Source organism: Chiloscyllium punctatum, chromosome 4, assembly GCF_047496795.1.
Source record: "Chiloscyllium punctatum isolate Juve2018m chromosome 4, sChiPun1.3, whole genome shotgun sequence".
Taxonomy (NCBI): domain Eukaryota; kingdom Metazoa; phylum Chordata; class Chondrichthyes; order Orectolobiformes; family Hemiscylliidae; genus Chiloscyllium; species Chiloscyllium punctatum.
This window is the reverse complement of record NC_092742.1, coordinates 124243476-124259933: the sequence shown is the minus strand read 5'-3', so window position 1 is coordinate 124259933 and position 16458 is coordinate 124243476. Positions and strand designations below refer to the sequence as shown.

Here is a 16458-nt window from a genome sequence, read left to right as displayed (position 1 = left end):
TTCAAGGACTGCAATTTCCCCTCCCATATGGTCAACAATACTCTCCAGTGTATCTCCACCACTTCCCACACCTCTGCCATTGAACCGCACCTCTCCATCTGCAACAAGGATAGAACCCCCTTGTCCTCACCTTCCACCCAGATACAACGCATCAGCTTCCGCCATTTACACCACCTACAATCAGATCCCAGCAGATATATTTCCCTCTCCATTCCTTTCAGCATTCCACAGGGATGATTCCCTGTGAATTCCTAGTCATATCCATCCACCCTCCACTCCCAGCACCTTCACTTGCCAATGCAAGAGGTGTAAAACCTGTGCCCACACCTCCCCCTCACCACTAAAGGACACTTCCACATCCAGCAGAGAATTTCCAGCACGTCCAAACACCTCAACTATTATGGCCTTTGCTTTCGATGTGGTCTCCTCTCCACTGGGGAGTCAGAACACCAACTTGCAGAATGTTTCAGGGAACATTTCTGGGACGCATGCACCAACCAACCCCACCATCCTGTGGCCGACCACGTCAACTTCCCCACCCACTCCGCCAAGGACATGCAAGTCCTGGGCCGCCTCCACCACCAAATCCCAGCCACCCGACGCCTGGAGGAAGAAAACCTCATCTTCCACATTGGGACCCTTTAACCACAGAATCAAGGTTTCCTCATCTCCCCTCCCCTCCCTTATCCCAGATCCAACCCTCCAACTCGACATCACCCTCTTGAGCTGTCCTACCTGTTCATCTTCCTTTCCAATTATCCACTCTCTCCATTACCCTCCACCTACATCTACCTATTGCCTTCCTAGCTCCCTTCCCACCAACCCCACACATTCCTCTTATTTATCTCTCAGCCGATATACTACCCCCCTCTCCCTCCAAGCCCGGCATTCCTGATGAAAGACTTATGCCCAAAACATCGATTCTCTTGCTCCAGGGATGCTACCTGACCTGCTGTGCTTTTCCAGCGCCACACTTTAACACAAGCTGGAAGAACAACACCTCATCTTCGACTTCTGGACCCTGCACACCTCTCTCCCCAGTATCAAATTCAATTATTTTAGGTACTCAACTCTCCAATGTCCTAGTGCCCTAGCCTCTTAACCCACATACCAGTCCTTGTTATCATATAGCCTGCCGTTATACACTACCTATGGTTAGCCACTAACAGTGGCCATAAACAGTTATTCACCCTCCCCCAGCCAAATCGTTATCCACTCCTTTGTCCAACTGCTCCCATCTTTCTTTGGACTCTATCACCACCTATCATTTACTCCTTAATCCCAACCTTCTGCATATAAACCGACATTTCTTTTCAGATACATCAGTTCGGAGGAAGGGTCAGCAGATCCAAAATGTTAATTCTGATTTCTCTTCACAGATGCTGCCAGACCTGCAGAGCTTTACCAGTAACTTTTGGCTGTTGTGAGAGATTTACAGCATCTGCAGTTCTTTTGGTTCTAATTTACCAGGAATTTCTAATTCAGGTCCAGCCGCCTAAAACCGTGTGTTTATAAACACTCCCAGTTCACACAAACTCAATTTCTCTCCCAGTCTCTGCTGTCTCTCTCACTCCCTTCACACTCACTGAATACACCCGCATCACAGTGACACTGCATCTGCACAGTTCATGGTCACGTGTTGGCCCACTGGACCCACCCCTCATTCACTCCCATTGGCTGGAGGATCACACCAGCTCTCCTATTGGTCTGAAGCTGCCATCAACCACCCGGGCCCCATTGTGACACGAGTTGTGCACTTCTCCCAGGAGTATTGGAGGCTGAAGTGTGACCTTATAGAGGTTTATAAAATCATGAGGGGCATGGATAGGATAAATAGACAAGGTCTTTTCCCTGGGGTGGAGGAGTCCAGAACTAGAGGGCATAGGTTTAATGTGAGAGGGGAAAGATTTAAAAGGGATTAGAGGGTCATGTTTTTTCACAGCAGGTGGTGCGTGTATGGAATCTTCTGTCGGGGAAGTGGTGGAGGTTGGTACAATTAGACCATTTGGCATCTGGGTGGGTATATGTATTGGAAGGGTGTAGTGGGATGTGTGCCAAGTGTTGGCAAATGGGACGAGGTTAGGTTAGGATATCTGGTCAGCATGGACTAGTTTGACCAAAGGGGTTGTTTTCATGCTGTACATCTCTATGGCTCTGCACTGGCATGACCTTCAACATTCAGTGAACGGGGGCAGTATCACAGAGTAGAGGGACTGGGGGCTATTCAGCCCATTGGGGCTGTACTCTCTCCCTCTGGAGATGGTGCCAGTCTGTCCCAACTCACCTCCCATTTGCCTGTAGTCCTCCAAATCCTTCATTAAAAGAAGCTAAATTGCAAATTTGTTTTGACAATAATTACTGAATCTGCATCCAGCTGTCGTTCAAACTAATCCAGATGCTTCGAATTTACGGAATAAAATAATGTTCACATTTTTAACCTGCATTATTTGCCAATTACCAGAAAGCAGTTACTAAAAATTGTGACATTAATAATTTCTCCCTCTGTCTCTCTAAATTAAATATCCTGGAAAGAAATGTGCTCCTGGTTTAAATCACTGCTTAACCTTCTGAGCTTCAAGGAGAATTATCTGACCTTCTGCTAACTCTCCACATAGAGAAACTTATCTTAATTTTAATGTTTCAGTGTTATCGAGATGTACAGCACAGAAAAGAACCATTCGGTCCAACTTGTCCATGCCAACCAGATATTCTAAATTAATCTCGTCCCATTTGACAACACTTGGACCATAACCTACTAAACCTTTCCTAATCACTTACCCAAGTCAGATGCCTTTTAAATGTTGCCACCACACTTTCTCTGGCAGCTCATTCCATACACATTCCACGTTCAGCTTGAAAAAAATGCCCCTCAGATCCCTTATAAATTGTTTTCCCCACTCCTTAAGCCTGTGCCCCAGAAATTTGGACTCACCTAACCTGAGAATAAGACCCTGGTTGTTCACCCTATCCATGTCGCTCACAATTGTATCAACCACGGAGGTCACCTCTCTGCATCCAATGCTCCAGGGAAAACAGCCCCAGCCTATTCAGCCTATCCCTATGTAGCTGAAACCCTCAACCCTAGCAACATCTTTTCACATCTTTTCTGAACCCTTTCAAGTTTCACAATATCATTCCGATAGTGGGAAACCAGGACTGAAAGCAGAATTCCAGAAGTGGCTGAATCAATGTGCTGAACAGCCACAAAATGTCGTCACAACTCCTGTACTCAATCCACTAACCAGTAAAAGCAAGGATACTAAACACCTTCTTCACTACCCTGCCCTATGATTCCACTTTCAAGGAACTATGAACCTGCACTCCAAGATCTCTTTGTTCAGCAACGCTCCCCAGGACCTTCCCATTAAGTGTATAAGACCTGCCCTGATTTGATTTTCCACAATGGAGCACCTCACATTTTTCTGAATTAACCAAATCTGCCACTCCTCAGCCCATTTGTTTGAAGTCCCATGAAAATCTGAGGTAACCTTCTTCCCTGTCCACTGCACCTCCAATTTTGGTATCTGTAAAGTCACTGACCATACCTCCTACATTCACATAGAAAACATTTACATAAATGAAGAAAAGCAGTGGACCCAGCAACGATCCTTACAGCATATTGCTCATAGAACATAGAACATTAAAGCACAGTACAGGCCCTTCGGCTCTCGATGTTGCGCTAACCTGTCACAACAATCTGAAGCCCATTTAACCTACACTATTCCATGTACGTCCATATGCTTGTCCAATAGCGACTTAAATGTACTTAAAGTTGGTGAATCTACTACCGTTGCAGGCACAGCATTCCATACCCTTACTACTCTGAGTAAAGAAATTATCTCTGACATCTGTCCTATATCTAACACCCCTCAATTTAAAGCTATGCCTCCTCCTGCTCGCGGTCAGCATTTTTGAAAAAAGGCTCTCCCTGTCTACCCTATCTAACCCTCTGATTATCTTGTATGTCTCTATTAAGTAACGTATCAACCTTCTTCTCTCTAAAGAAAACAGCCTCAAGTCCCTCAGCCTTTCCTCGTAAGACCTTCCCTCCATACCAGGCAACATCCTTGTAAATCTCCTCTGCACCCTTTCAAAGCTTATACATCCTCCTTATAACATGGGAACAGAACTGTACACAATACTCCAAGTGTAGCCTCACTAGAGTTTTGTACAAATGTAGCATAACCTCATGGTTCCGGAACTCGATCCCTCTATTAATAAAAGCTAAAACACTGTATGCCTTCTAAACAACCAGTCAACCTGGGTGGCAACTTTCAAGGATCTGTGTACCTGGACACTGAGATCTCTCTGCTCATCTACACTACCAAGAATCATACCATTAGCCCAGTACTTTGCATTCCAGTTACTCCAACCAAAGTGAATCACCTCACACTTGTCCGCATTAAACTCCATTTGCCACCTGTCATCCCAGTTCTGCAGCTTATCTATATCTCTCTGAAATGTACAACATCCTTCATCACTATCCACAACTCCACCGATCTTAGTGTTGTCTGCAAATTTACTAACCCACCCTTATACACCCTCATCCAGGTCATTTATGAAAATGACAAACAGCAGTGGACTCAACACCGACCCTTGCGGTACACTACTGGTAACTGAACTCCAGGATGAACATTTCCCATCAATCACCACTGTCTACTTCCAGCAAGCCAATTACTGATCCAAACTGCTTTATCTCCCACAATCCCATCCTTCCGCATTTTGTACAATAATCTACTGTGGGGAACCATATCGAACACCTTGCTGAAATCCATACACACCACATCAATCGGTTTCCTCTCATCTACCTGTTTGGTCCCTTCTCAAAGAACTCAGTAAGGTTTGTGAGGCACGACCTACCCTTCACAAAACCGTGTTGACTATCCCTAATCAAATTATCCTTTTCTGGATCCTATCTGTTATAATCTTTTCCACCACTTTACCAACAACTGAAGTAAGGCTCACTGGTCTATAATTATCAGGGTTGTCTCTACTCCCCTTCTTGAACAGGGGAACCACAAGTGCTATCCTCCAGTCTTCTGGCACTATTCCTGTAGACAATGATGATTTAAAGATCAATGCCAAAGGCTCGGCAATCTCCTACTTGGCTTCCCAGAGGATCCTGGGATAAGTTCACTTGGCCGGATGGGTTTTATCTATTTTCACACTCTGCAGGATTTCTAATACCTCTTCCTTACGAGCCTCAATCCCACCTAGTCTAGTAGCCTGTATCTCAGTAATCTCAACAACATTGTTGTTTTCTAAAGTGAATAGTGTTGAAAAATATTCATTTAGTGCTTCCCCTATCTCCTCTGATTCCACACACAACTTCCCACGACTATCCTTGATTGGCCCTAATCTTATTCGTCATTCTTTTATTCCTTAAATACATATAGAAAGCCTTAGGGTTTACCCTGTTCCTATCCACCAACAATTTCTCATGTCTCCTCCTGGCACTTCTGAGATCTTTCTTTAGGACTTTGCTGGCTATCTTGTAACGCGCCAGCACCCTAACTGAGCCTTCACATCTCATCCTAACATAAGCCGCCTTCTTCCTTTTGAAGAGAGATTCCATTTCCCTTGTAAACCACAGCTACCACACTCTACAGCTTCCTCCCTGCCTGACAGGTATATACTTATCTAGGACAAGCAGGAGCTTTTCCTTGATCTTTGAGGGTCCCTATTCTCTGCCTGGTTACTCATTTATCCTTAGTGTATTTCTGGAATCTCTGGATTCTCCAGGAACCTTTTTCCCAAAGCTCTCTCATGTTCCGTTTTTGGTCTCCTGGTTTCCCTCGAGTATACTCCTACTGCCCCTATACTCCTCCAGAAATTCACACAAACACAGATGTCTGCATCTGCCGTATCCCTCCTTCATTTTCTTGACCAGACCCTCAATTTCTCTCGACAGGCAGCATTCCCTACACTACATGTTAAGGCTTTAACAGGATCATACTGTCAGTGTACTCTCGTTGTCGCAGGCCTAAGGACGCAATGGCAGATGAGGACAAAGAAGCAATCATTCTCAGTAAAAAGGTAGTGTTGGGAAAGATTACAGCCTAAAGATAGATGGGTTGCCTGGCATTGATGGAATGCATCCCAGGGGACGTTACAGATGGCAGAGGGTAAATAGCAAATGCGCTCGTGATAATTCATTAAAATTTGCAGGACTCTGGGACATTTCTGACAGATTGGCAAGCTACAAATGTGATGCGAATATTTCAAAATGGACCTGTGAGCATAACTTCTTTGGTGGGGAAAAAAGACGATCTCTTAAGGAGGAAATAGTGTGCTATGTGGATAGAAATAATCTCACTGCGCAGACACAGCATCGATTCATGAAAGGTAGACTTCACTAAGATGAGTGGTAGAGCAATATCTGTAGAGGCCACTGTAAGTCTGCACAGCGATACAGATAGGTTAAGTGAGTGGGTACGGATCTGGCAGATGAAGGACAAGGTTGGGAAACGTGAAGTCATCCATTTTGGTCAGACTAACAGCAAACTGATGATGAAATGGTGAAAACTTGCAGCACGCTGCTGTACAGAGGGAGCTGGGTTTCCTTGTGCATGAATCGCAGGAAGTTGGTTTGCAGGTACAGCAGGTAAATAAGGCAGTGAAGGGAATATTGTCCTTCATTGCTAGAGGAATGGTTATGCTGCAGCTGTACAGGGTGCTGGTGAGGTCACACCGGGAGTACTGTGTACAGGTTTGTTCCCCTTACATTAGCAAGGATGTACTGGCGCTGGAGGGAGTACAGAGGAGGGTCACTAGTTTCAGTCAGGATTTCAGAGGGTTGATGTATGCGGAGAGATTGAGGATGGTGGTAGTATGCCCATTGGAATTTCGAAGTATGGGAGGTTGGATAGGAAAAAAATAAAATTATGAACGGAGTAGATAAGATAGAAGTAGGGAGGTGATTTCCACTGGGGGTGGATCAAACTAGGGAGCAGAGCATCAAAATGAGGTGGTATCATATTTAGGACTGAGTTCAGGAAGGACTTCTTCAGCTAACTCTGTGAATCTGTGGAATTTGCTGCTGAGTGCAACAGTTTAGGTTATCGACTTGACTATCTTTAGGTCAAAAGGTAGATTTGTAAACAGGAAAGGACTTAAGGATTATGGTGAGAGAGCGAGGAATGTGGAGCTGAGGCCATGAAAAGATCAGCCCTGATTTTATTGAATGGCAGAGCAGGCTTGAGGGGCCAGATGGCCTACTCCTGCTCCTATTCCTTATGTTCTTATGTTCCCACTTTCCAGCCGTCCCTTTCCCTGGGAATAGCAAAGGAATATTGACATTTCTCGCCTTGTACTGTCAAAATTCGCCTTTGTCCAATTTAGAACACAGTTTAGATCTGGTCTATTATTTCCTGTATCTATTTTAAAACGAGTAGAATTATCAGAGAATCCTGACAGCGTGGAAGTAGGCCATTCAGCCCATCACATCCACACTGACCCTCAAAGCCTCCTACCTTAAACTTGTAATGCTGCATTTCCCACGGCCAATCCACCTAACCTGCACATCCCTGAACAATATGGGCAATTCAGCCTGGAATATCCACACAACCTGCATATCTTTAGATAGTGGGAGGAAACCAGAGCAAACAGACAAAATCCACGCAGATAATAGCAATAAAGTGATCATCCCTTTCTTATTTCCCAGTTCCACCAAAACAACTTCACTGGACGTACTCCCAGGAATATCCTCCCTAAGCACAACTGTAATGCTATCCCTAAACAAAAAGGCCACTCCGCCTCCTCTCATGTCCCCCCTTCTATCCTTCCTCTTGCATCGATTCCCTGGCACATTAAGCTGCCAGTCCTACTCATCCCGGAGCAACGTTTCTGTAATATTCTTGATATCATAGTCCCATGTTCAAAACCATACCCTGAGCCCATTTGCCTTCCCTTTCAGGCCTCTTGCATTGAAGTAAATGCAGTGTAACTTGTCAGTTCTACCTGGTTCAATGCCTTGCCCTTGCCTGCCTTAACTGTTTGACTTCTGAACTGTACCAGCTTCAGACATACCTTTTTTCTCACTATCTCTTTGGGTTTACCCTCACTGGATTAATGCCACCTGAGTAACACTAGCAAATCTCCCTGCCTGGATATTAGACACTTTCCAATTCAGGTACAATCCATCCTTCTTATGCAGGTCAACTCTACACCAGAGGAGATTACAATGATCAAAAGATGTGAATCCTTCTGCCTACACCAGCTCCTTAGCTAATTATTCATCTCCTCCATCCTGCAATTCCTACTCTCATTAGGATGTTGCACCGGGAGTAATGCAGATATTATAACCGAGGACTTATTTTTTATATTCCAGGCTAATTTGCTATATTCTCTCATCAGGACTTCATCTTTTCCCCTTCCTATGTCATTGGTACCAATGTACAATGACGTCCCACTGGTCATTCTTCCTTTTGAGAATAGTCTGCTATCTGTCTAAAACATCCTTGGCCCTGGCACCAGGGAGATGCCATCCCATTCTGATGTCTCACTGTCAGCTGCAGAAACAGCAGTCTGTTCCCGACTACAGAGTCCCTTATCATCATTGAGCGTTTGGAATCTGATATACCTCTCATTATAGTAGAGCAAGTTTCAGTAGCAGTAACTTGGCTGTCAGTGCCTCATTCCCCTGAGAGTCTATGACCACCTACATTAAAAAAAAAAGTGTACTTGTTTCAGATGGGGATAGCCACAGGAGACTCCTGCTCTACCTATCTCCCTCTCCTACCTTTCCATGAGGTAACCCATCTACCTGACTGCATCTGCAGTTTTCCGGCCTGAAACTGCCACCTATCACACACCCTGACGCTTGTAAATTCTTAATTACAATTAAGCACTGCTCCATCTGATCCATGTGATCCAAGAGGATTTGTATCACTTCCTGCAGGCTATCATCAGGATCATTCAAACTCTCCCTACTCTCCTCCAGGAAGTGCACATCACTGTACGAATGGCCATCTCTGCACCTTAATCTGTACACCCAGAAAAAGGCACAGTCTTACAGCTTTACAAAAGACTACTCTCGAATACATTAGTACCTGCATTTTATATTTAAAATATTCAACCAAAAGATCATAACAGAAGCATTTAAACTATTAAACACTCACCCTACTGAATGTTGCGGATTTTAAAAAGTAAAACAGAGTAAGATTTTCCTTTTAAGAGACTGACACCCACTGAGCTGATCCCCGGCTGTGAGTCACAGACATACAGAACGGAAACAGACCCTTCAGTCAAACTCGTCCATGCCGACCAGATAGCAGAACCTAATCTCGTCCCATTTGCCTGCACTTGGTTGATATCCCTCTAAACCCTTGCTATTCATATACCCATCCAGATGCCTAACAAATGTTGCAATTGTACCAGCCTTCACAACTCCCTCTGGCAGCTCATTCCATAAACGCACCACCGTCGCATGAAAAAGTTGCCCCTTAGGTCCCTTTTATATCTTTCCCCTCACGTGCTAAATCGATGCCCTCTAGTTCTAGACTCCCCCCTCCAATGAAAATACCTTCTCGATCTATCTGATCCATGCTCATGATTTTATAAATCTCTGAGATAACGCCTCAGCCTCTGACACTCCAGGGAAAACAGCCCCAGCCTATACGGCCTCTCCCTATATCTCAAACCCTCCAACCCTGGCGATACCTTTATAAATCTTTTGTGAACCTTTCAAGTTACACAGCATCCTTCTGATAGGTGGAGAACAGAATTGCACACAATATTGCAAGTGTGGCCAAACTAATGTCCTGAACAGCTCAACATGACCTCCCAACTCTCTTACTCAATACTCTGACCAATAAAGGAAATCATACCAAACATCTTCACTATCCTATCTACTTGCGCCTTTACTTTCAAGGAGCTATGAACCTGCACAGCAAGATCTCTTTGTTCAGTAACACTCCCCAGGACCTGACCATGATGTGTATCAGTCCTGCTAAGCTTTGCTTTTCCAAAATGCAGCACCTCGCACTTATCTGAATTGAACTTCATCTGCCACTCCTCAACCCATTTGCCCATCTGCTCAAAATCCCATTGAATTCTGAGGTAACCTTCTTCATTGTCCACTAAACCTCCAATTTTGGTGCCATCTACAAACTTACTAACTATACCTCCTGTGTTCACATGCAATTCATTTACATAAATGATGAAAAGTAGTGGACCCAGCACCGATCCTTGTGGCACTCCACTAGTCACAGGCCTCCAGTCTGAAAAAATAATCATCCATCACTACCACCCTCTGTCTTCTGCCTTTGAGCCAGTTCTATATCCAAATGGTTACTTCCATGAGATCTAACCATGCAAACCAGTCTCCCATGGGGAACCTTGTCGAACGCCTTACTGAAGCCCATATAGATCACATCTACTGCTCTGCTCTCATCAATCTTCTTTGTTCTTCTTAAAAACCAGATCAAGTACGTGACATATGATTTCCCATGCAGAAAGTTATGCTGACTATCCCTAATCAGTCCGTGCTTTTCCAAATACACGCAAATCCTGTTGCTCAGGGCTCCCTCCAACACCTAGTCTAGCACAGCGTCTGTAGCTTCTGGGCTTGTCCAAACCGCCTTCGTTAAATAGTAGCGCCGTATTAACCAACTCACAGTCTTTTGGCACCTCAGCTGTGACTATCAATAATACAAAAAATCTCAGCAAGAGGCCCTGAAATCACTTCCCTCGCTTCCTACAGAACTTTTGGGTACACCTGATCAAAGCCTGGGGATTGATCCACCTTTATGAGTTTCAAGACATTCAGTACTCTGTAGTATGGACATTTTGCAAGATGTTACCATTTATTTCCCCACATTCTACATTTCCCGTGTCCTTCTCCACAGTAAATACTGACGCAAAATATTGCATCTTGATAAAACAAACAAGGGCTTGCCTAATTGAAAGTAAGGCTTTGAGTAGTGATATGGAACAAAGAGACCGATGGGGTTCAGGTCTTCTTAGTCTGTGTCACATGTAGACAGGATGGTAAAGCACACTTACCTTCATTGCTCAGACCTCTGAGTACCGGAGTTGGGAATTTAGGTGGAGGCTGTACAGGATGTTGGGGAGGCCTCTTCTGGAATACTGTGTCCAGTTCTGGTTATGCTGTTATAGGAAGGATATTATTAAATTGGAGCGGATTCGGATGAGACTAACTGGGATGTTGCATGAATGGAGGGATTGTGTCACAAGGAGAAGCTAGATAGGCTGGGATGCTTTTTCACTACAGCGTAGGAGGTTGAGGGATGACCTTAGAGGTTTATAAAACCATGAAGCGTGTAGATAAGGTGAATGGCCGGGGGTAGGGTGGGATTCAAGACCTGGGTGCATACAATTTGAAAATAGATGAGAACGGTTAAAAAGTAAATTGGGGATATATTTTTACCTTTACATGTGTGAAGTGAACTCCCAGAAAAAGAGGCAGCTATGAATACAATTACACTGTTTAAAAGACATTTAGACAAGTACATAAATAGGAAATATTTGGATGAATGTGGACCAAGCGGAGGCAGGTGCGATTAGATTAGTTTGGAATTATGGTCGACACGTCTTGGTTTAACCACAGGGTCTGTTACTGTGCTGTATAACATTATGACTAACTCTCACTATCACTGCATTCCTCCATGCTCACAACTCCCCAGATCACTGTCACCTCATCCAGACTAAACTCTTCCTTATCTCTAGAAATCCTCTCTCGCCTCAGAACCATCACTATCTCTGGTATCACAAACATCTCTGTAACATACTACAATCTCCTCCCATCTCATCACCCTCACGATCTCGAATCTTGACAACCCCCACAAATCTGTCCTTCTCCACAGTAAACACTGATGCCACTTGTTTAGTATCCCCCAACAACCCCATCTCCTACGTCTTCACACATAGGCTGCCTTGCTAATCTTTGAGGTGGCCTATTCTCTCTCTAGTGACCCATTTTTTCTTAATGTATTTCTAAAAACCCTTTCGCTATTCGCCAAAGCGGAATCCTGTCCCCTTTTTGCCTTACTGATTTTATTCTTAAGTATATACTTGCCTTGGATGTTTGTGATTTTTGGAATGGAATAAATGCAAAATATTACATCTTGGAAAAACAAACGAGGGCAGGACTTACACTGATTAAAAGTTGGGCCTCGGATAGTGATACGGAACAAAGAGACCGAGGGGTTCAGGTCTTTGAGTTATGTGTCACTTGCAGACAGGGTGGTTCAGGAAGGGTTTAGCACATTTGCCTTCATTGCTCAGATCTTTGAATATAGGAGTTGGGACGTTATGTTGAGGGTGTACAGGATGTTGATGAGGCCTCTTCTGAAATACTGTGCCCAGTTCTGGTTGTGCTGTTCCAGGAAAGACATTATTAAATCGGAGCAGGTTCAGAAGAGATTTACCAGGATGGTGATGGGACCTGAGGGATTGAATTATAAGCAGAGTCTGGATAGGCTGGGTCCTTTTTCACTGGAGCACAGGAGGCTGAGGGGTGAGCTTATTAGAGCTTTATAAAATCCTGAAGAGTTTCAGTAATGTGAGCAGCAGGTGCCCTTTCCAGGAGGGGGTGCAATTCAAGATTGGGGACATCTTTTTAAAGCCTTCCTTTTCTCACGTTAAACAGTAAGTTCCGGAGTTTATGTTTTGTTTTTGCACAGTGTGTGGTTCACATGTGGAATGAATTTGCAGAGGACGTGGTAGCTGTGAATACAATTACAACTTCAGGGTGGCACAGTGGCTCAACGGTTAGCACTGCTACCTCAGCACCAGAGACACAGGCTCAATTCCTGTATTGGCTGACTGACCATGTGGAGTTTGCATATTCCTCCCCATGTCAGCGTGGGTTCCTCCAGGTGCTCCTGTTTCCTCCCACATCCACAGATGTACAGGGTAGGTGAACTGGCTGCCCTCAATTGCCCATAGTGTTCAGGAATGATTGGGTTGAGTGACTTAGTCAGGGGTAAATGTAGAGCAAGAGGGTAGGGGAATGGGAGTCTAATAGGAAAAAAACATTTGGACCCGTATATCGATAGGGAATGCTCGGATGGACTTGGACCAAGTGGAGGCAGGTGCGATTAGTTCAGTTCGAATTTATGGTCGACACGGACTGGTTGGACCACAGGGTCTGTGTCGATGCTGTATCACTTTATGACTCGTTACCTCTGTAAAATCTTCTATGCTTGGACCTCTCCCTTTCAGCGTCACCTCATCCAGCCTTACAAATCTTCCTCATCTCTATAATTCCTCTCCAGCCTCAAAATCCAAAAACCTCTACCACAAATATCTCTATCTCTGTAACATCCTCCATCCTCACAATCCTTTCCAACTTGCATCTCCTCCAGCTTCATTATCCTCCCCATGTCTAATCCCTTCCAGTCTCTCAAAGCTCTGCTATATGTGCCTTTCTATATTTCCAGCTTTCAGGATGCCCAATGTTTATTTCTCACTTGATGATGGCCCTTTACAATTCCTGCGCTGAGCTTCTGAATTTCCTCTTAAGCCGCTGCATCTCACTTTCCTCCCGAAACCATTGACCAATCACGTGTCATCTATTCTCCTATCACATTTTCTGATCTGATGTCCAATGGAGCCTGTCATATTCCTATAATAAACATCTCAGCGGTCTACAGAAAAGAAAAAGGCTCTGGTGGTCTCTCGGGTCTGTGAGAAAGAAAACTACCACCGAACTATCCACATTTATTTTCCAGTACTTGTGGAAAAGTGTCATCTATCATGGCATAGCAAGTGCACACGAAATACATCTCAAATGTTTTCGGGATTTATGTCTCCCATCCTCACAGACAGTGAGGCTTAGTGCAACATTTGCTCGATGATGACATCACCCACAGGAACATAGAGCAGCTGGGTCTGTGCAAACCAGAGGTCGCCCACACATTGGGAAGGATGGCGGGGTCCCTGAGAGGGTGCAAAGGAGAGTTACCAGGATGGTTTAAGGAATGGGGGATTGTAGTTGCAGGGACATGGGTGTTGTTTATACATATCAAGAATATCCATCTACAATAGATGGACTCTCGTTCTCAACCTCTCCCCTTGCCTGGGCTGTGGTAACCTTCAGGTTAAACCACCACCAGACATCTCTCCCCAATAAGAGAGCAACCCTATGGTCTGGGAAGACAATGCTGACTTTCCCTTTTACAAAGTGATGCCACTGTGCATTGGGGGTGGAGAGAGGGAATGCTGAAGGTGGTGGATGGGACACAACTGAGGCACAGTGCTTTGCCCTGGAGGATGTTAACTTTCTTTAATATTGTTGAGGGCTGCACTGATGCAGGCCAGTGGAGAATGTTACAATACAATCCTGATGTGTGCCTTATAGACAACAAACAGACATTGGGGAATCAGACGTTTGGGAAAACAAATTGTTCTCCTTGTAGCAAAGTAAATTGAGGGGAGCTGAGAGACAACTGTTTACAAAACATATACATTAGGATGTTAAACCTTACACTCATCAACTCATCATAAAAGGATTACTGGACACATATTGAAGATTTCAGGGAGATCTTTTGACAGGTTGGTTTGATTCAAAGGAGAATCTTTATGCAGAAAATGGAATTGAGCTGGAACAAAATACTCACACACAGTGCAAATATCCAGGTCTTGATGAATGGAGTAATTCAATCAGAGTTTGGCATTTCCATTACTGAGATTCCCATCTGAATATCCACCTGTAGTATCCTGTAATACAAGTTTATAAAATCTGTCACTGTCAGGTCAGGTTAGAAACTCACACCATCCCCTCCTCCTGGTCCAGGTTGACTGTACACATTACCTCTTGTGGAGACCAGCAGTCAGTTCAGGTGGAAATCTATGTGGGTTTCTATGAGTTTCCAACTTGGGACTTCATGTGACTGAACAGGGCAGATCTTTGACACATGGGACAGAGTCCCTCCAGCTTCATTATCCTCATGTTCCAAGAGTCAGTGAGATGTGGAGAGCAGGATTTGCTTCCTTTTCTTTCTTTCCGTGCTGCCGCTGTGCCTCATCAATAAGACATGGGGTGTGAAAGGCTCATGCAGCTTGATGGGCAAGTTGTCTCAATTCTGCCAAATGGGCAGCAAGATCCTCCGAGTCACTCCAATGAGTCTCCCTGAAAAGAGAGCAACTCAGCATGCTTCCCACTGTCCGGTGCTCCCTGGAAAGGTTTAGAAGAATGAGGGAGGAACCTCCTAGAAAATGCAGAACAGTAAACTTCCAAAAGGATAAAAACTGTTTACAGAGAGGGAATCGTTGGAGAAGTGGACAAAAAGTTGGCAAATGGAGCATAACTTGGGATAATGTGAAGTTGTTCATTTTGGAGGGAAAAATGTGAAGTTGTTCATTTTGGAGGGGATAATGAAAGAACGGAGGACTATTTAAATGGTGGAAACTGTAGAAAGATGCAGAACAAAAGACCAGGGGTAATTGTGCAGGAAACACAGAAAGCTAGCACACAGTTACAACAGGTCATCAGGAAGGGAGATGAAACGTTGTTCCTTGTTTGAAGGGATTAGCAGTATAAGAGTTTGGAGTATATACCTGAGAGCCACTTTATAAAGTGCGAGTGAGACCACATATAGAGTAATGAGAGAAGTTTTGGTCCCTTTATTTAAGGAAATACATCACTTCATCGAAGGCATTCAAAGAAGATTGACTGGGATGATCCCTGGTTTGCAGGGACTCTCTTAAGAAAAGGCTGAAGAAGTTGGGACTCGACTCACTGGATTTGGGGGAGAATGAGACGGGATCTTATTGAAACATATCGGCTTATTAAGGGGTATGACAGGGTAAATACTGAGAGGATGAGGGAACGTAGAACCAGATTCTGGGTCAGTTGCAGAATCAAGGGTTGTGTTTTAGATTTGTCAACTTTAATGCAACACAGACATGGGTAAGGGGTTTCAGTAGCAATGGAGCTGGGGTGAGGTGGAGAAAAGCAACATTTTAGAGATTGTAATTCCTGGTGTTTGTGATTGTGTAGATGTCTGATCAGAAGATCACCTTGGGGTCAGAATATAAGAGCAATATTGTGAAGAATTCTGCCTCAGGCGTTTCCCAGTGAGGAGGAGGGGCTCAGCAGTAAGGGAAAGGAATTTGTAATAGCAACTGAAGGCAATGGGTTCAACCATTGCAGTGCTTCATTGGAGGAAATTGCAGCCAATCAAGTTGTGGGAGTGTGGTAAGCAGTTTGATGAATGAGTAACAGTGGAGCAATGGAGAGGGATGATCGGGAGAGAGAGCTGGGCATTGTCAGTGTACATGGGAAACCAATACGATGTCACCTCCTGGCAGTGTGTAGGTGAGATACAGGAGGGGACAAAGATAGATCCTGGATGGACACCACATATGAGGAGTTCAGAAAGGAAAGGGAGAGTGGAGATGGAGCAGGATTTTCCAATAACCCCGAGCTCAAATATTAGTTCTTAGCAGAATTGGAGAGAAGGACATTACCAGAAAAGACAGACAGAACAAGGA

At 44.4% G+C, this 16458-nt stretch overlaps 1 long non-coding RNA gene across 3 annotated transcripts in view; it reads right to left on the bottom strand.

Annotated features, from left to right (window-relative positions):
* The window catches only part of LOC140475965 (uncharacterized), a 38956-nt gene that overhangs the window by 10465 nt on the left and 12033 nt on the right, over window positions 1-16458 (bottom strand). For all 3 annotated transcript variants that reach the window (XR_011960383.1, XR_011960382.1, XR_011960384.1), the window contains exons 3-4: window positions 14583-14682; window positions 11005-11109 (exon numbers count right to left, since the gene is read on the bottom strand). This is a non-coding gene — a long non-coding RNA (uncharacterized lncRNA). The remainder of the gene's footprint in view (window positions 1-11004; window positions 11110-14582; window positions 14683-16458) is intronic.